Below are 21,334 nucleotides of genomic sequence, written 5' to 3' on the forward strand. Positions count from 1 at the left end.
GGAATAGGTCAATCCAGGGAGGACAGACAGGTCGAGGGGGCGGGATGAGGCTGGTAGGTAGGAGGTGGGGGGGGGGCTTGAGGTGGGGCTAGGTGGGAGGAAGGACAGTTTAGGAAGGCGGGGACAAGCTGGGCTGGTTTTGGGATGCGGTAGGGGGATGGGAGATTTTGAAGCTTGTGAAGTCCACATTGATACCATTGGGCTGCAGGGTTCCCAAGCGGAATGAGGTGCTGTTCCTACAACCTTCGGGTGCCATGGTTGTGGCACTGCAGGAGGCCCAGGATGGACGTGTCGTCTGAGGAATGGGAGGGGGAGTTGAAATGGTTCGCGACTGGGAGGTGCAGTTGTTTATTGCGAACTGAGCGTAGGTGTCGGTCCCCGACGTAGAGGAGGCCACATCGGGAACAGTGGTTACAGTATACCACATTAGCAGATGTGCAGGTGAATATCTGTTTGATGTGGAAGGTCTTCTTGGGGCCTGGGATGGGGGTGAGGGGGGAGGTGTAGGGACAGGTGTAGCACTTCCTGCGGTTGCAGGAAAAAGTGCTGGGCTGGTGGGGAGTGTGGAGCGGACGAGGGAGTCATGGAGAGAGTGGTCCCTCCGGAAAGCAGATAAGGGTGGGGAGGGAAAAATGTCTTTGGTGATGGTATCCAAGTGGACTTCACAAGCTTCAAAATCTCCCCTCCCCCAACTGCATCCCAAAACCAGCCCAGCTTGTCCCCGTCTCCCCAACCTGTCCTTCCTCCCACCTGTGTCCTCCTCCCACCTCAAGCCCCACCCCCATCTTCTACCTCCTAGCCTCGTCCCGCCCCCTTGACCTGTCCGTCCTCCCTGGACTGACCTATCCCCCCTCTAACTCCCCACCTGCACTCACTTTTACTGGCTCCACCCCTGCCTCTTTGACCTGTCTGTCTCCTCTCCACCTATCTTCTCCTTTATCCATCTTCTATCCGCCTCCCCCTTTCTCCCTATTTACTTCAGAATCCCCTTCCCCCCTCCCCCATTTCTGAAGAAGGGTCTAGACCTGAAACATCAGCCTTCCTGCTCCTCTGATGCTGCTTTCCCTGCTGTGTTCATCCAGCTCTACACCTTGTTATCTCAGATACTCCATCTGCAGTTCCTACTGTCCCTGCAACAATATGTCCTGATTTGCAATCTTAAGTAAAATTGCTTTTTTTCCGTCCTGGTATTAACTTAGGAAGCAGAGGTATTGACATGAAAATTGGAGTGTATTAATTGGAGAGTGTTTCAACTTGAGTACGTGGGGAGAAACCATTCCTTGGGAAAAGATCAAGAATGGAAGTGCACCAGATTTGGAGTGATTTGCAACAGATGCAAATGTGATGTGAGACAGAACTTTTTCACACAGCAAAGTCATTAGTGTATGAATACACTGCCTCAAAGTGTGGTGATGGCTGTTTCATTTGATGCATTTAGAGGTTATTTGATGTTTCTATGATAATGTGTGAGACCTGGGGATAAGGCAGGAGAATATCATAAAGTCATGATGCTCATTTGGAGAGCTGGTGTAGGCATGATAGCTGAATGGCCTCCTTCTGCACTTTATCCCTTCTGTGAATTTTTTTTGTAACTTTGAATTTTTAGAATTCATGGTGTATATAGTTGGGGATAGGTTAGCTCAAGTTGACTGGGTGGATGGTTTGTAATGCAGAGTGACACCAAAGAATAAGTTCAGTTCCTGCACCGGCTCAGGTTACCAGGAAGGATTCTTCTCAACTTTCCCCAACAGCATGGTGAGTCTCAGGTTAGCATAGGCCAGCGTTTGGCCTATGTCCCTCTAACCCCTTCCTATTCATGTACCCATCCAGATGCCTTTTCAATTTTGTACCAGCCTCCTCCTCCACCTCAGGCAGCTCATTCCATACACGCAGCACCCCCTTTCAGAGAGCTATGGACTTAATCCTAAGATCCCTCTGTACATCAATGCTGATCAGGGCCCTGCCATTAACTCTGTACTTTTCCTTAATATTTGATCTCCCAAAGTGCAGCACCTCACACTTACCTGGATTAAACCCCCATCTGCCATTTGTCTGCCCCATATCTGCAACAGATCTATATCCCGCTGAATGCTTTGACAACCTTCTACAATATCCACAACTCCACCGATCTTTGTATCGTCTGCAAACTTACTAACCCACCTATTTACATTTTTATCCAATTCATTTACGTATATTACAAGTAAGCAGAGGTCCCAGTACGGATCCCTGTGGAACACCACTAGTCATGGAGCTCCAGCCAGAAAAACACCCTTCCACCACTACCTTCTGGCTTCTGTGGGCAAGCCAATTCTGAATCCAAGCAGCCAAGTCACCATGGACCCCATCCTAATCTTCTGGATGAGCCTACCATGAGAGACCTTGTTGAAAGCCTTACTAAAATCCATGTAGACAACATCCACTGCTCCTCCACCTCAAAATTCAGTCCAGTTAGGAAGGTATGGCCTGACCGCACAAGGCCATGCTCTTGCAAATGTGTGTAAATCCTATCCCTAGGAATACTCTCCAATAGCTTCCCACTTGAATGCAATATTCTGAAAGTGACCTAACCAATACCCTGTATAGCTGCAATATGACATCCCAACTCCTATACTCAGTGCACTGACCAAGAAAAATAAGCATACCAAATGCCTCCTTCACTATCCTATCTACCTGCAACTCCACTTTCAAGGAACTATGAACTTGCACCCCAAGGTCTCTTTGTTCAGCAACACTCCCCAGGACCTTACCTTTAAGTGTATAAGCCCTGACCTGATTTGCCTTTCCAAAATGCAGCACCTCACATTTATCTAAATTAAACTCTGTCTGCCACTACAGCCCATTTGTCCATGAGATCAAGTCCCATTGTACTCTTGAGGTAGCCTTTTTCACCGTCCACTAGACCACCGATTTTGGTGTCATCTGCAAACTTACTAACCATGCCTCCTATATTCACATCCAAATCATTTACATAAATGACAAAAAGCAGTAGACCCAGTACCGATCCTTGCGTCACACCACTGGCTGCAGGCCTCTAGTCCAAAAGCAACCCTCCACCACTACCCCCGTCTCCTGCCTTTGAGCCAATTTTCTATCAAAATGGCTAGCTCTCCCTGTATTCAGTGTAATGTAACCTTGCTAACCAGTTTACTGTGCAGAATCTTGTTGAACGCCTTGCTGAAGTCCATATCGACAATGACCACCTCTCTGCCTTTGTCAACCTTTGTCACTTATTCAAAAAAACTCAATCAAGTTAGTAAGACATGATTTCCCATGCAAAAAACCATATTGACTACCCCTGATCAGTCCTTTCCAAATTCATGTAAATACAATCCCTGAGAATCCCCTCCAACAACTTTCCCATCAATGACATCAGGTTCACTGGTCTATAGTTCCCTGGCTTTTCCTTGCCACCTTTCTTGTATAATGGCACCACGTTAGCCAACGTCCAGTCTTCTGGCATCTCACCCGTGGCTACCGATGGTACAAATATCTCAGCAAGAGGCCCAGCAATCACTTCTCTATTGTTGGAGATGGTTGTCGTCTGGTGCTTGTGTGATAAGAATTCCCACTTGTTAACCCAGGTCTGGAAATTGTCCACGTCTTGCTACATTTTGACGTGGACTGCCTCAGTCTCTCTGTGCATGTGGCATTGAATCTTACGCTTAAACTATGCATGTTTTCTCTCCATACCAGTTTCATCTTTTTGGTCTAATCAGCCATTCTGAAAATCTAGAAAAGATTTCACTATAATAATAAAAATGCCACAAATGATGTAAGGAATGTATTTGAAGTTAGTGACGGTACTAAACTAAATCTCGATGGTGCCATGAGAAGAATGTAGATTTTCCAGAATGTTCTGCCATCAGCAGGCTGGAAGAATATCATATGGCAGATGGAATTGCAGATGTTGTTAACAGACAGTTTATTCTCTTGATTTTCTGCACCACCCAAGTAATGTTGTCTGTGGAAATAGTATGTTACAACTAGAAAATGAAAAACAAAGTTTAAATTTTTTTTTAAACTGTGCAGTTGATGCAAGAAGTTCAGAAACGTGTTGGTTGAAACAAAACCTGAAAATACTACTGCAGTTAGTAGAGAGGAAAGACAATGCTGGCCCCCGTAGTGAAGTTAAATCAGCTAATTAAAATGGTGATAATTTTTTCTTGGTAAACTGTTTATCCTTGCTGTAAATTGTAAATATCAGTTATTAACAGTATTCAACTCAGGAATTTAATTTTCATTATTGTAGAGGGGCCTTACATTAGAAATCAATTCTTGGCATATAGTTGTTTTGAAGTCAGGAAAAATGGGTGATCACAATATTTTTTATCTTGACCACCAAAGACTCTATTTTTTCATTAATTGAACTAGCATCCTAACTTTATTGGCCATCTTTATAGTTAATATAATAAAAGAAAGTTGAACATGCAGGGAACACTTATTATTGAAGTATGCAGTATTTGACACGGTGTGACTGGCTGGCGTTGAAGTTAAGTTGAGAGATGAAAACCAGATGCCCCATTAAATTTCTTCCTACCAAGACAGTTACTTGTGCTTTTCAAAAAAAACATTCTGATAAGTTGAATCAAGCTAAAAACCTAATCAGAAAAAAAAGTGGTCAATGAACGAAATTTTGATTCTGGATCTGTTGGACTCTAGATTATAAGTCACCACAAATTGAGATTTACAAACCCCTTATTTAGTATTTAGCGCTTCCTAAGACCATTTGGTCCGTTGAACCTGCTCCAACAATCATTATGATCATGGATAGATAAGGTGAATAGCAAAGGTCTTTTCCCTAGGGTAGCGGAGTTCAAAACTAGAGGGGATAAGTTTTTAAGTTGAGAGGGCAAGATTTAAAAGGGACCTGAGTTGCATCTTTCCCATACAGTGTAGTGTGCATATGGAATGAACTGCCAGAGGGAAGTGGTGGATGCAGGTACAGTTGCAGCATTTAAGAGATTTTAAGATAGGTACATGGTTAGGAAAAGTTTAGAGGGATATGGGCCAAATGCTGGCAGATGGGATTAGTTTAATTTGGGAAACCAGGTTGGCATGGAAGAATTGGACCAAAGGGACTGTTTCTGTGCTGTATGACTCTGACTCTATGGCTAGCCTGATTGCCTCATTTTAGCCCACTTCCCCAGTTCTCCATTATCCTCCATTACGTAGAGTTGCTATCTACTCAGCTAATGGAAGCTGTCGCTTTCTAGGCTGGGCCTTCTCTTGAGATTATCATATTTCCAGATGAGTTTCTCATTAGAATGTTGTCATCTTTTCTCAAAGGATCACTGTGCACCATTGTTTATCTATTTGCTGTGTTTCAAGAGGTACAGATAAAGCTCTACAGCTGCAAGTTACTATTTGTAAGACTTGTATACCATGAAAAGTACAAACCAAACATCCAGTATATTTGACGTCTTCAGGATGCTTTTGAGAACATCCGTATAGTGTTTCTATTGTACTGCTGTGATAGAGTTCCAAGTAGAGCAGTTGCATTCAGAGTGTAGTGACTAAAGTATGAATGTATCCTGCCTGATGATCTGATGTTCAGTGATTAGCACCTCCATTCTGAATAACTTGGATTGGAAAGAATAAGCTGTTGGATGACCTTTTCTTGCCACTCAGTTCAGAGTCTTGAAGTATTGCTGGTGACACTTTACTTGCTTCATCATAAGGCGCCTGCTGAAGCTTGGCCGAGTCTGTGAAGCATGTATGAATTGAGGGAACACTGGCCATGGCCTTAGCTTTGGCTCTGAGGTCCTGGACTACCAAATGGAGGGGTATGGGGAAAATCCGGGAGATTGGCACTCGGTAACGATTCTCTTTGAAGAGCTGGTACATGGGCTAAATGGCCGCCTTCTGTGCTGTAACAATTCTGTGATTCAATGAAATGTGCTCTTCAGTCAGCCAAGTCAGAGCTGAGCTGGCGCATTGGAGCCGTAAATGAATTTTGTCCTCTGTCTGCCTTCGTGGAGAGGAAGCTGAGAAGATGTGTAAAATGGTCCGTGATTTCCTTGATCTTGACTTTTGATCTTGATTGAAGTGGGAGGTGTGTGGGATATGTGTAGGAGGTGTGGTAGCTGGTTGGAAGTAAATCCTTAGCTTTCTGGATCTTAGTTAAAAGCCTATTTTCAATAAAGTCAACAATAACTTGGAGTTCTGTTTCAGAATGAGCACACATACAAGTGTCATCTGTCTACTGGGCCTGTATGCACAAAATTAGTGATTTGGGCTTTGGAACGAAGGCATCTTGAATTGAGCAGTTCCCTGTAGATTATCCCCTGGCTCTCTGTAAACTGCTGGAAGGGCGATGCATTATTACAGAGAAGAAAATAGATGAGAGTTGATGCAAAGCTGATACTGAAATCACACTGCATTTTGAGTACTGAGTGCGATTTTAAGGCATCATGAATATAAAAGTAATAGAATGAAATAAATTTAACCAAGGCACGTAGTGTTGGGGCTTATTTCATCGGCCTTTTCAGCATTTTTCCATGAAATCTTGGAATTTTCAGTCACCACCCAGCCTCTTTCCCAAGATTGCAGGTTCTAATCCTTCTCATTCTGATAACCACAACAACAAAATTACTTGACCCATAATTATGAATGAAGTTCTTCTGTGCCTGAGGTTTAGTTTTCCTTCCTAGTCCTCTTTTGACTCTTTCCCTTTGTGTCTGTCTCTCTAGAGCTCAAATTTATTGACCACGAAGACTTCTTTCAACACTCCTGCTCTCTTGTTGCACCTTCTGAAAATGCACTGGCTTGGTTCTGTCCCATCTTATCTTTATCATGGAACAAGCAACATTGTCCCATCTTGCCTTGCATCACTCTTCTGTAGAGTTTCCTAGGGATTTAACCTCAACTCATCTTCCTCTAATCACGTAATGTCACTTGGTTGTGGACTTGACCTGTACTTTCACATACACTATATGCTGTTGAAAACTCCAGTTTTTAATCCTCTTCAACATGGCATCTAGCTGCTGGTTGGTATGAAGCTGTGGATAAGTCACTAACCTAACACGGTGAAAACCAAAGCAATTGTTTACAGCCCCTACCACAAGCTCTGTTTTCTTTTTACTGTTGAGTGGAGAGATCTGCAGTAAATGAGGAGAGGTGGAAATTATTTTAAAGATAGTGTTAGGTGCCACTTTTTGAAGCTGTAAAGTTTAAAATACCCTGGATAACATTGCTAAAAGCCTATATATTTGATTGATCCGGAAATATTTCAAGTGCAGAGATTTTTTTTCTTTAAACAGAATCTTCAGTTGATAGGGCAACTTCTGGAATTTTATTTTCCATGCGCAAAATTCAAACACGATTAAATAAGGAACTATTAATTTTTTTCCTTGTATAGAAATAATCCTGTAACTTGTAGTCTTCCACAGTTGTTTCATTACACTGTAAAGGAGTCAGATTAAAAGGAAAGACCAAATCCAGATTACCAGTGCTTTAAATGTGAGTTAAATATTCTAGAGCAATACAAGATACCAGACTGCAGAAAAGACTAGCTTTGTCATTCAGAAATCTATATTATAAGAGTTCATTTAAATCTCCCAGAGGCAGAATGGGAAACTTAGTGCTGAGTACATATGACCAGAGCAAGACTGACTATACTAAAGAGGCTCAGACCGTATATAATAATGCCTGTGTAGATAGGCATAAAAACTTCACCCAAGTTAGAGACTGTATTTCAAATAAACTTTCAAGTAGGTTCTTCCACATCTCTTTATCTAAAATTCTGCATTTGAAAGTTCCTGTACTGTTATGAAGCTTGTTTGAGTTAGATACTTGAAATATGGTTTATATCCTGACTGATTTGATCTTCTGAGATCTAAAATGGCATTTGAAAATGATGTATAATTCAAATGTAGTAATTATAGAGTCATACAACGTGGAAACAGATCCTTTGGTCCAACTAGTCCATGCTAACCAAGTTTCCCAAACTAAACTAGTCCTACCTGCCTGTGTTTGGGCCATATCCCTCTAAACAAACCTTTTGTATTCATGGACCTGTCTTTTTAAATGTTGTAACTGTACCTGGTATGTACTACTTTGTCTTGCAGTTTGTTCCATGCGAAATACTGTGCGGGGGGGGGGGGGGAAATTACCCCTCGGGTCCTTTTTAAATCTTCTCTCTCCTTAAAAATATGTCCCCTAGTTTTGAACTCCCCCATCTTACGAAAAAAAGTCCTTTGCTATTCACCTTATCTATGCCACTCATGATTTTATAAATCTCTATAAGGTCACCCCTCAACCTACTGCAGTCCACTTAAAAAAAAAGTCACAGCCTATCTAGCTTATATTTAAAGCTCAAACTCTCCCATCCTGGCAACGTCCTAATGTCCTGGTAAATCTTTTCCAAAACCCTCCAATTTAATAATATCCATCTTCTAGTAGGGCAAGCAGAACTGTCCACAGTACTCCAAAAGTGGCCTCACCAACGTCTTGTACAATCTCAAAGTTAAAGCAGTTTCAGAGATAGTAGGAACTGCAGATGCTGGAGAATCTGAGATAACAAGGTGTAGAGCTGGATGAACACAGCAGGCCAAGCAGCATCAGAGGAGCCGAAAAGCTGACTTTTTGGGCCTAGACTCTCCTTCAGAAATGGGGGAGGGGAAGGGAGTTCTGAAATAAATAGGGAGAGAGGGAGAGGCGGATAGAAGATGGGTAGAGGAGAAGATAGGTGGAGAGGAGGCAGACAGGTCAAGGAGGTGGGGATGGAGCCAGTAAAGGTGAGTGTAGGTGGGGAGTTAGGGAGGGGATAAGTCGGTCCAGGGAGGACGGACAGGTCAAGGGGGCAGGATGAGGCTAGTAGGTAGGAGATGGGGTTGGGAGGAAGGACAGGTTAGGGAGGCGGGACAAGCTGGGCTGGTTTTGGGAAATGGCAGCGGGAGGGGAGATTTTGAAGCTTGGTGAAGTCCACATTGATACCATTGGGCTGCAGGGTTCCCAAGCGGAATATGAGGTGCTGTTCCTGCAACCTTCGGGTGGCATCGTTGTGGCACTGCAGGAGGCCCAGGATGGACATGTCGTCTGAGGAATGGGAGGGGGAGTTGAAATGGTTCGCGACTGGGAGGTGCAGTTGTTTAGTGCGAACCGAGCGTAGGTGTTCGGCAAAGCGGTCCCGAAGCCTCTGCATGGTTTCCCCGATGTAGAGGAGGCCACAACGGGAACAGCAGATACAGTAAACCACATTAGCAGATGTGCAGGTGAACATCTGCTTGATGTGGAAAGTCTTCTTGGGGCCTGGGATGGGGGAGGGGGGGGGAGGTGTAGGGACAGGTGTAGCACTTCCTGCGGTTGCAGGGAAAAAAGTGCCGGGTGTGGTGGGGCTGGAGGGAAGTGTGGAGCGGACGAGGAAGGCACGGAGAGAGTGGTCCCTCCGGAAAGCAGAGAAGGCTGGGGAGGGAAGAATGTCGTTGCTGGTGGGGTCAGATTGCAGGTGACGGAAGTGTCGGAGGATGATGGTTCTCACGTACCACCCCACCAACCTCCAGATCCAACGGATCATCCTCGGAAGTGCTACACCTGCCCCTACACCTCCCCCCTCACCCCCATCCCAGGCCCCAAGAAGACTTTCCACATCAAGCAGATGTTCACCTGCACATCTGCCAATGTGGTATACTGCATCCGCTGTACCCGGTGTGGCTTCCTCTACATCGGGGAAACCAAGCGGAGACTCGGGGACCGCTTTGCAGAACACTTACGCTCGGTTCGCAACAAACAACTGCACCTCCCAGTCGCGAACCATTTCAACTCCCCCTCCCATTCCTCAGACGACATGTCCATCCTGGGCCTCCTGCAGTGCCACAACGATGCCACCCGAAGGTTGCAGGAACAGCACCTCGTATTCCTTTTGGGAACCCTGCAGCCCAATGGTATCCATGTGGACTTCCCCAAGCTTCAAAATCTCCCCTCCCGCTGCCGCGTCCCAAAACCAGCCCAGCTTGTCCCTGCCTCCCTAACCTGTCCTTCCTCCCACCTATCCCCTCCTCCCACCTCAAGCCTCACCCCCATCTCCTACCCACTCGCCTCATCCCGCCCCCTTGACCTGTCCGTCCTCCCTGGACCGATCTATCCCCTCCCTAACTCCTCACCTTTACTGGCTCCATCCCCGCCTCTTTGACCTGTCTGTCTCCTCTCCACCAATCTTCTCCTCTATCCATCTTCTATCTGCCTCACCCTTTGTCCCTATTTATTTCAGAACCCCCTTCCCCTCCCCCATTTCTGAAGGAGGGTCTCGGCCCGAAACGTCAGCCTTCCTGCTCCTCTGATGCTGTTTGGCCTGCTGTCTTCATCCAGCTCTACACCTTGTTATCTCAAAGTTAAAGCATATTTGACAATTCTGCTCCATTTCTTTCCCGTTGTAAAGTTTTTCCATGCGATCTTTCAACATTGATTAAGTAGGCCCTCGCTTAAATTTATGCCGAAGATGGCACCACTTAAAATGCAGGATTCTCTCAATGCTGCACTGAAATGCCAGCATAGATTATGTGCTAAAGTCCTTGAACCATAATTCATTTTTTCATTGCTACTCACCTTATACAAAGCTCTCCAAGCGTGGATTGAGAAGTGTGGTACTTGATAATTTCGCTTTTCTGTTACTGTTTTAATGACAGATGTGTTTATCAATAACTTTGCATCAAAAGTCTGAAGCAACTTGAAATATTTTGTTTATGTTAACGTGTTTAAGTAATTGCCAATTGGTGTAATCTGAACGTAATGAACAAGGAGCAGGAGCAGGCCATTCACCCCCTCAATCCTGCCCTGCCTTTTAATAAATTCCTGGCTCACATAATTGTAATGTCATCCACATTTCTTCCTACCCTGCTAAAATTTCACCCTCTTCCTGAACAAGGATTTGTCTACCGCTGCCTTAAAAAAAAATGCTCAAGGACTCTCTTCCAGGGAAAAAAAAATCTCAATCCTTGGAAACAAACTTCATGTAACCTCTGTTTTAAAATGGGCAAATCCTGATTACTCCATTTCCACCTTTTTGCTCCTTCACTTAAAGCTATTTATATCTTTGTGTAGCCGCCTTGATGTTCTCTTCATAACTTAGTTTCTTACCTGACCTTGTGTTGTCAACATATATATGGCAACAATACCTTCTATAGCTTCATCTTCATGTAAATGTTAAACAGTTGAAGTCCCAGCACTGTTACATCTTGCAAGCCTGAAAAAGAGCCGTTCATGCTTACTGACTCCTTTCTGCTAGCAAGCCAGTGTTCTGACCATGTCAATAAGCTGCCTCCAACACCGAGCTTTTATTTTTCACAATAAGTATGATGTGGCATCTTTTCAAATGTCTTTTTGAAATCTTAGTACAATATATACGCCATTTCCCTTTAATCCACAGTACATTATAACCTCAAAGAACTCGAATAGATTTCCCCCTTTCAAAACCATAATGACTTTGCCTAATTATCAAGTGCTGAGCTGTAATTTCTTTAATAGCTTCTAGTGTTTTTTCTGTGATAGATGTTAAGCTAACTGGTCTGGAGTCTTCTGGTTTTCATATCCCTTTTCGAATCAGTGTTATTTTTGCTATCTTGCAATCTAATGAGATTGATTCAGAAACGGAAACAAGACCTTTATATGAAGTCCAGCTTGGACCTTGGAACTTGTTAGCTGACAGTTCCAGTGTCCGTTCTCGTGATTTGTGATTTTCTGGAGTTCCTTCCTCCGTTCCATTTCCTGATTTTTGTTGCTGTTTTCTGGCATGTTACTTGTATCGTTGATCGTGAAAGCTGATGCAAAATACCTGTTCAGTTCATCTGCCATTTCCAGTCTATCAATAGGACCAATACTCATTTTATTAATCATAGATTCCCTACAGTATGGAAACAGGCTCTTTGGCCCAACAAGTCCATACCGGCCCTCAGAGCATCCCACCCAGACCCATCCCCCTGTAAACCTACCTCATCTACACATCCCTGAACACTATGGACAATTTAGCATGGTCAATTCACCTAGCCTGCACATCTTTGGGCTGTGGGAGGAAACGGGAGCACTCAGAGGAAACCCACGCAGATACAGGGATAACTTGCAAACACCACACAGACAATTGCCCAAGGGTGGAATCGAACCCAGGTTCCTTGCGCGCTGAGGCAACAGTGCTAACCACTGAGCCACTATGCTGCCCAAGCTCTTTCTTGTGTTTTTGGCTAGTTTGCTGATGAGTTCTGACTTTCTCTTTCTTTAGATCAGTTTCACAGCATAGAAAGAGGCCCTTCGCTCCATTGAGATTGTAATGTCTTGGTCATTCTTTGCTGTTTTGTTATATTCTGTCCAATTTCTGATCTGCCACCTGTCATTGTGCCATTAGATGAGTTTGATTTCATCCCTAACATTTCTAGTTAACCACAGAGCAGATCCATTTTTAGGAATTTTTTTCTTCTCTTTGGAATGTATCTATGTTGTGTGTTCTGAAATGACCTATTCTTTAATTTGCTAATTTAGTTTAACCAGCTTTCATTTAATGTCTGGAAACATTTTTAAAGGAAAGGTCCCAGACCCAGTCCTCTCTCCCTCAAATTGTAAAATTCCATCAGATTGTGTTTACTGTCGCCTAGTAATTAGCTGATGAAATAATTCATTAAATTTGTTTTAATGAACAATACCAGTTCTTGTATAGTCTACTCATGGGAATATTGTTCTTAGAAGCTATCCTGAAAACAGTCCATAAACTCCTATATTGTTTCTCCATTTGACGTTTTTAGTTAATATCTAGATTAAAATATCCTATGATTTCCTGAGATTATTTTCTTTGATTTTAAGTTTTGTGTTGCATCACCTCGAAGGAATTGAGAAGTTCTTACTGTCCAATGCCAGTGCTCTGTTTTGCTGCACTCTAAATTTGGCTTCCAATATGCAAGTACTAGCTCCAAATTAACAATTGCACAGCATTACTTCAGAGTTTTTGTCAACTTTAGTGTTAAATTTGGAGTTAAGTGTTTTAGCTGAACAGGAAAACTGCATTAAAATGTAGTTTTATGCATTGTCAACAAAATGGTAAGGTTTGACTTCATCTACCTTTGCAAATTACATGCAGTGCCTTGTGACTTAAACTACTTATGCTAGTTTCCTGTGTTGTCATCTTGCTTCATAAATGATAAAAAAAATTATTTAAGATGTGCCTGAATTCAGTTGTTCCCATGATCAGCCGATAGTTGTTTACCTCTAGCTCAAATCAATTTGTAATAAAAACCTAAGTCTTGTTAAGTACAGAAACTTGGTTTGCACTTTCTCTCAACTTGGATCTAAAAAGATATGTAACTGGGGAAATTTCGCATTCTCCTTCAGAACTTTCACTTTTGTGATGGGAATAGCAGGGCTTGATTTACAGTGCATTGCCATAGTAAGTCATTATGAAGCCAAACACAATACCCTTCCTTTTCAAAGTGCATAGAGAATTTCCTTCCTTCTCCAGATCACTCATTTGGTTCTGTTTCTTTGACCTAAATTAAACAAAATATCATACACAAATGAAAATTTCAGTAACTGCCTGATGCAGTAGCATGAATCCTCTGAATAATATGGTTGTATCAGTTTCTTTTGTCAAAGGAAATTAATATTTGCTTTTGTGATGCCTACCTTGAAGCATTGGAAGTGTTTTTTTTTATCATGCTCTGTCTCACCCTGTCTGTCAGCTGCATGATAAAGTAACATTTTAGTGGAACTTAACAAAGCAGAAATCAGCCAGACTGAATATATGGTTACAGTAGACCATTATTCATAGCCTAAAAATGAGTGTTTATTTTCTGCATATTCCCCATGCAAAGAGATTATCAATAGTAGTGGATGTTTTAACAAGAGCATTCTTAATTTCTTTCCTTAACTGTCTTCCAAAAATTTTTTAAAAATTAACATATTAAGGATATTACATTAGCTATTCCAAATCTCCAGTACTCCCTGTAGTTTTGTGCTCTAACTGCTGATATCTCCCGAGTCACCAACAGCTGCACAAAGTAAATAACGAGAATGTATTATGTAATATGGTAATTACATCAGTTAGAAAATTACCAGCCAGATTTCGAATAAATGATATAGAAGATAAAGATGGATACTCAGTGGCATTTTTACCCTGTATGGATGTTCTGATGGTGCATAAAGATAGATACCAAAGTAAATTACTGAACTAATTCAAGTTTATTTTTTATTCATTCATGGGATGAGAGCATCGCTGACCAGCCAGCATTTATTGCCCATCCCTAACTGCCTAGAGGGCAGTTAAAAGTCAACCACATTGCTGTGGGTCTGGAGTCACATGTAGGCCAGACCAGGTAAGGATGGCAGTTTCTTTCCCTAAAAGACATTAGTGAGCCAAGTGGATTTTTCCTGACAATCAACAATGGATTCATTGGTGACCATTAGATTCTTAATTCCAGATATTTTATTGAATTCAAGTTCCACCATCTGCCGTGGCAGGATTCAAATCCGGATCCCCAGAACATTATCTGGGTCTCTGGATTAACAGTCCAGCGATAATACCACTAGGTCATTGCCTCCCCTGAGACTCTGTCATAAGTTTACTTCAATCTTGACTGATATTATAGCCAAGGTACTGTGCTGTACTTTATCTTTCTGAAAAGTTTCTTCTGCAACAGTGTGCTTCATAACATGAAAGGCTTTGAAAATTCAGCTTCTTCAGTCCTATTACTCAGCACACAAGCTCTGTATGTTAAGGTTGTACAGGACATTGCTGAGGCCTTCTTTTGGAGTACTGTGTATAGTTCTGGTTGCCCTGCAGTAGGAGAGATATTATTAAATTGGAGAGGGTTCAGAAAAGATTATCAGGAGTTGCCAGGCCTGTAGAGTGAGAGTTATAAAGATAGGCTGGGACTTTTTTCACAGGAGCAGAGGAGGTTGAGGGGTGACCTTACAAAAGCTTCTAAAATCATGATGTGCTTTGATAAGGTGAATAACAAAGATCTTTTCCTGAGTGAGTTCAAAACTAGGAGGCATATATTTAAGATGAAAGGAGATAGATTTACAAAGGGCCTGAGAGGCAACTTTTTCCACACATAGGGTATGTGGAATGAACTGTAAGAGGAAGTGGTAGATGGAGGTACAGTTAAAACATTTTGAAACGCATTTGGATAGGTACCTGAATTGGAAAGGTTTAGAGGGGTATGGGCCAAATGCAGGCAAGTGGGACTGACTTAGTTTAGGTAGCTTGGTCAGCATAGATGAGTTGGATCGAAGGGTCTGTTTCTATGCTTTTTGACTCTGGCTCAATCGGGATTTTGTGGCTACACTTGTTTAACATGCCCACGTTCTAACTTCTTCAGTGCGTTGGATTATTGGATACGTTTCGTTTCCCACAGTTACACAGTCGCTTTGTCAGGAATGTAACAGCAACTAACCTAGTGTTAGTGCTGAGATTTTTAAAAAGTATAGTTGTTGGCTTGTATAATGTTTCTGCTTCTGAGGGTGAGAACAGCACATGTACACCTTTTGTGATTTGTGCTTCACAGTTTATGATTTGAAGTAGTCAGATAAAAGTTAATAGACATGCAAGGCCAAGTGGAGTTCACATTGATGGACTGCATTTGGAGGGTTTCCCATATTTGCTATTTGAGCGTTCCAACTTTTAATGGACCAGATCAGCCTCTAACCTAAAGGTTAGCGGAAGCTCTGGACTATTCGATTCCAATTATTCTGTAATGACTAATGACTGCTCCAACTCATCACAAACAGAAACAATTCTGTTACCCCATTGTGAATTAAGACATCTGGTGGCAGGCTCTTTGGTCTTGGACACACGCCAGACACTCTACCAGAAACTGCTCTAACAACATGTCTGAAGAGCTATTTGAGAGAGTGGAAAAACTTACTTCAGCTGTCAGTGTGACCCACAAAGGTAATACTGTCTGGAGATTCAGCCTCTCTATATGGTATTTTAAACCCATGCGTCAGTCTTTTGGCAACATTGGAAAATAGATACTTTGTTCTGTGGCACTTCAATAAAATGCACGTGGCCCATTTATCAAAGCTGCAAATGTAATCAAATGTACTATGTTAAATGACATTTTCTATTCTTGTAATTTTGCATAACTTTCTTTAATTACTGTGTAATATTGTTAAAGGAGCAGTTTGTTATTACCTCACATTTGAAAAATAACTGTGAATTTTGATTTTTTTTCCAAATTTATTTTTCTTGGAAAACTTATTCTGTATTTTCTCCCCTGGTGTATTTCTGGTGTGCAGTCCAGTTGCACTGTATAGCTCCTTATGGCAATCGTTTACCTGTGAGCCTTCAAGTGAGTCCCAGAGGCCTACTTGAAGTGGGAGTATCACAGCTGATTCCGTTCAGTATTCTCGCTTGTTGACTTCCAGAAGCACCTTCTGTGGGAACTGTGGGCAACAAATAGAAATCTGCAGTGTCTAATTTTGATTTAATTTGTTTTGTTCTGCAACATCAGTTATTATATGGCTTGCTTAAAATGGAAATCATTGCAAGATTCCTGTCCCACCTGTCACTATCTAATCTATTCAGTCTTTCACTCTAACATCTTCACACTGGATTTTACCTTTTCTTTGATTCTTTTATGGGATATAGTTTTGTCTGCAGCCAAGATGCAAGTCCTGAGTAGTTTGTTTGTAGATGTATGACACTTGTTGGTTTACCCATAGAAGACTTGGAAGGAAAATTGAGATAAGGCAAGACAAGCCTAATCAGAAAGGCTGGTGCATTCTCCACTTCTGCATGCTGTGCTTTGCAGATTTGAAATTCATTTTTGTGGGAATATGGTCTGGTTAGCATCCTGGAATGCTTGTAAGGTTTAAATCTCAAAATCCAAACATTCCTATATATGATAAGGTAACTGCAAAGACGTGAGGGAGGAGCTGGCCAGAGTTGATTGGAAGAGGACCCTAGCAGGGAAGATGATGGAGCAGCAGTGGCAGAGGTTTTGTGGGGGGTTAATTCGGGAGGCTAGGCATAAATTCATCTCAAGGAAGAAGAGGCATACTAAGGAGAAGATGAGATAGCCATGACTGATGAAGGGAGTCAGGGGCAGCACAAAAGCAAAAAGTGAAGATTAATGGGAAGCCAGAAGATTGGGAAACCTTTTAAAAACCAGAGGATAATTAAAATTGCAATAAAGAGGGAAGAAGATAGAATATGAGACTAAGATAGCTAGTGATCTAAAAGAAGATTACAAGAATATTTTTAGATATCTAACAGGTAAGAGGGATGAGTGGCCACTGGGAAATGAGGTTGAAGAAGTAGTGACAGGAAACAATGAAGGTACATTGAATAGGTACATTGTATCAGTTTTCATAGAAGACATCAGAAGCATACCAGAACTTCCCCTTAGCCCTCTGACTGTCTTGAGTGTAGTGGCCATCCCTAAGGAGAATCACCCGCACCTGATGGACTATACCCCAGAGTTCTGAAGGAGATAGCTGAGGAGATTGTAGAGGCATTGGTGGTGATCTTTCAAGAATTTCTGGAGTCCGGGAGGGTGCCAGAGAACTGGAAAATGGCTAATGTAACACCCCTATTTAAGAAGGGAGGGAGGCAGAAGACAAGAAACTATAGGCCAGTTAGCCTGACCTATTTTAGATTTGAGAGTTTGTCATTAAGGATGAGATTGCGGAGTACTTTGAAGTGCATGACAATATGGGACAGAAATAGACGGGTTCTTGATTGGTAAGGAGATCAAGGGTAATGGGGAAAAGGCAGGAGAATGGGATTGAGAAACATAGCACTCATGATCAAATGGATGAACAGACTCTGGGCTGAATTGCCTAATTCTGCTCCTGTATCTTAAGGTTTTACTGTGGAATTATGTGGGTTATGTGATTCCTAATTGTTGTTTCACATTATTTTTATTTGAATGTTTGCTTGAAACAATATATTTTCATAATGTATTACATGAAATTTAGTATATTGTAACGTTGTTAAAATCTCCATCCCAGTCTATTTCATCCATCTTGTGCAGGATCCATCCCATTCCTACTGCCCCATTCTTTTGCCATCCTCCACTTCATTTTTCCCATTCTCCATTCAATCCCTTTCATACCATTGAACCCCCGTCCCAATTTCCCACTTCATACTCCTGTACTGTTCCTCCCCACCTAATCCTTTCTGTCTCAGGACAACCATTGGGTTCTCCCTTACCTTCTGACCCTCAAAACATATGTTGATATTTATTATCTTTTGCAACTGATATCCTTTGTCGATGCCATTGCAATTCACACCAAATTCTCTAAATAACCAGCGAGGAGTGTGCAGGACTCTGAGGGGTCAGCTTTACTTTTAAATGTTAACTTTGTGTCTCTTCACTTTTGGAGCCATACCCCTCAAGGTTCTTTATATATATTTTCTATTAGCCATCTCAAAGACTGTTCAACAAAACTTTAAACTCTTGAAAGTTAGTGAAAAAGATTAGTTAGATTTGTACTAAACTTGGAACAAAATGCATCAGAATCTTGTTTTGCCTGTCTTGTTTACTTTGCAGAGAGGACCAATTATCTCCCTATTCTACCTTAAGGACATCCATTTTATTATCTTTTCTTTCTCCAACATTATCAAGCCTTTTTTTCGTTTGTGCTGTCTCCTCCTCCTCTGAAAAAAGCACCTTTTAGTTCTGAAGAAGAATCATTTCAGACTCGGTTAACTGTGTTTCTCACTCCATGGATGCTTGCAGATCTGAATTTCTCCAGCATTCTCTTTGCTTCAGAATCTTAATTGATGGTACATTGGACCATTTGGCAGTTTCAGAACTGGTGTATGCAATGTGTCAGTAAGAACAATTAATGAATAAAAGAACTATGGAGAAGATATTCTCTTTACTGCTTGTGTAAAAAAAAGTCTTTGGTTGTGTGCATTATATAATATATTAGTATGTGCGACGAATACTTAAATAGAGCACAGATACTGTAGAAACTTGGAAGATTTAATCATTCCTGAATGCACTTCTCAAAATTTCTCAATGTCAGGAAATCCTCACTTTTTTTTTCCCCCTTCACTTGGAGGTTCACAAACAAACTTATCAGATTTGTGAAATGTAGCTCTTGCCTATTAGCTAGTTATTTTATGTGATTAAAATTATTGATGTTTATCATTTCTTTCACATGGCTTACAATTTTGTAACAATTAAGTGTGCTAGAATTTGGCACTCTGCATGGGTTTTGTTTGGAAAAGCCTTTTCTGTGTTTTTTTTTTATTACTCCCTATGACTGTTCATATTCACATTGTGAAGGTCACTTTCTCATCATGACCTCAGACAGTTGAAAGGGGAAGTTAGGGACAAAACAAAATGGGCTTAAATCCAGGATTCCCAGGGTAGATCAGACTAAATTTTTCCATTGCGAACTCATGAGAAAAAGCCCTATTTTCTCAATTAAATATTAACATTTTTCATGTGAGGTATTCCTAGCATCATTTGGCTCCGCAACGATTGTCAAAAAAGAGGAAATATTTTGTAAAAAAAGTCACATATGGGAAAAACAGTCTTGGAAAGATTCACATTAATATTCCAGAGGCGTTAGTCATTGAAATGATAATTACAAATGTTTATTACCCAGAACTCTGGCGACATAAATTACACATTCTTCACAAAGTAGCATGGAAATTCCATTATACAACTCAATGGTTTCAAGTCACACTGGCCTTAATTAAAGGTCATTTTGAACTTTATACATATGCCATTTTCAAACTATGATTCATAGAAAGTAAGATAATTGGAAACCTCGCTTTGAATAACATTTCAGTCCCTGAATACAACCCAAGTCCCAATTTAGGTCATTAGTTAATAGATAAAAATGCAAAGAAATGTTAATTTTTTATGGAATGCACTGAAAGATTTTTACTGCAATTTGAGTCTTTAATTCAAACAGAATGTATTAAACGTAAAATATTAACAGCTGTAAAGTATTAATGTTTTAGGTCAGTGGCCTTCTCGTAGACTTGAGACATTTCACTTGTTTCTCTCCATGGGTGATGCCTGACCTGAGTATTTTTTGAAATTGAATGTTTTTATGTTGGGTTTTTGTAGTGTTTTGCTATTGAGTTTTTAAAATGTTTTGAAATACTTAAAATCAGGGCCACCGTGTGTTGCAAAAGTTCTGGTCAGCCAGGAATGAAGTACAGTGAGTAAAATTAACTTTTTTTTTTGATTTTGAAGTGGAGAGCACTTCATTCATTCATTGATATCTAACGCAACTTTTGGATAAGGGAAATCTGGTGCCACAGTTGGTATCATTGTTACCTGTGGGCTGGAAACTCTGGGTTCAATTTCCTGACTTGATGGCCACAAAAGATGTACACGTAACATGACCATTAGTGTAATAGTTGTAAATCCCGCCCCCCAATATTCCTGGTGGTAAGACTAGGACAACTTCATGGTCAGCCATACTGCAGAAGGCAGTGGCAAACTACTGTAGTACTTTGCCAAGCATTACCATGGGCCAATCCAAAATTACCAACACACTGTCTTAAGGCAAGGAATCTGAAGAGACATGGAAAGAATTGGGGGTGAAAGAAAGAATACTATTTCTTTAATGAAAAATATTTTGCTCTGCAATGAATCAAATCTATTTTACTTGAAATGTGCATGAAATAAATGTTTTTATTTTATCTTTTGCATACCCTCTTTCTAACGGTTGCATGCTCGTTGTCTATGTTCCACTTCTTTCCAATCTTGTTCTGTGATTCTTTCTCTTCCCCGATTGCACTCTTTCTTTTGATGTTTACTTCTCCCTGTATCCTTTCTTATGTAGCACAAATACTCCCACTTCTCAAATAATACCTATCTGGACTAATAATTGAAAAGTAACGTGTAGAAAATTATCATCCTAAAAAGGTTTATGTTCTTTTCCAAAGGTGTTTGTAATTGAGGTGAGAGCAACTATGTCTTATTCTGGCAAATGCTAGAATGTGCACTTGTGAGAAAGCCTGAGGCTGTGAGAAGAGCTGGAGGCTTGGGCTGAAGTTGGAAGTCCTGAGGAGACAGATGAGTGATTTTAAAAAGCAGTTTGATGAATCAGGCAAGTGTGGTATTGATGGGAATGGCATGCTATGGATTTACAGCTGAAAGCAGTAGAGCTCCATCTGGAGGCAATCAAGACATAATGCAAATAGAGTAGGAAGAGGTTGCATTGTGTGTAGGAAAGAGAATCTGCACTGTTTGTTGGCAGTTATGAATATCATAAATGAAATGTGTTTGGAAAAGTGAAGTTACTTTGGCCCCATATAATATTAATCCATTGATTTATGCTGTTTTTGTATCATGATTGTAAGGGTCTAAAAGGGTTAATACTGAGGACTGAGATAACAAGGTGTAGAGCTGGATGAACACAGCAGGCCAAGCAGCAACAG

The 21,334-nt window shown here is 41.3% G+C and overlaps 1 protein-coding gene across 1 annotated transcript in view; it reads left to right on the top strand.

Annotated features, from left to right (window-relative positions):
- The window catches only part of cnn3a (calponin 3, acidic a), an 82,821-nt gene that overhangs the window by 5,742 nt on the left and 55,745 nt on the right, over positions 1-21,334 (top strand). The gene's annotated exons all lie outside the window — the stretch shown is intronic.

Source organism: Rhincodon typus, chromosome 10, assembly GCF_021869965.1.
Source record: "Rhincodon typus isolate 14 chromosome 10, sRhiTyp1.1, whole genome shotgun sequence".
Lineage (NCBI taxonomy): Eukaryota > Metazoa > Chordata > Chondrichthyes > Orectolobiformes > Rhincodontidae > Rhincodon > Rhincodon typus.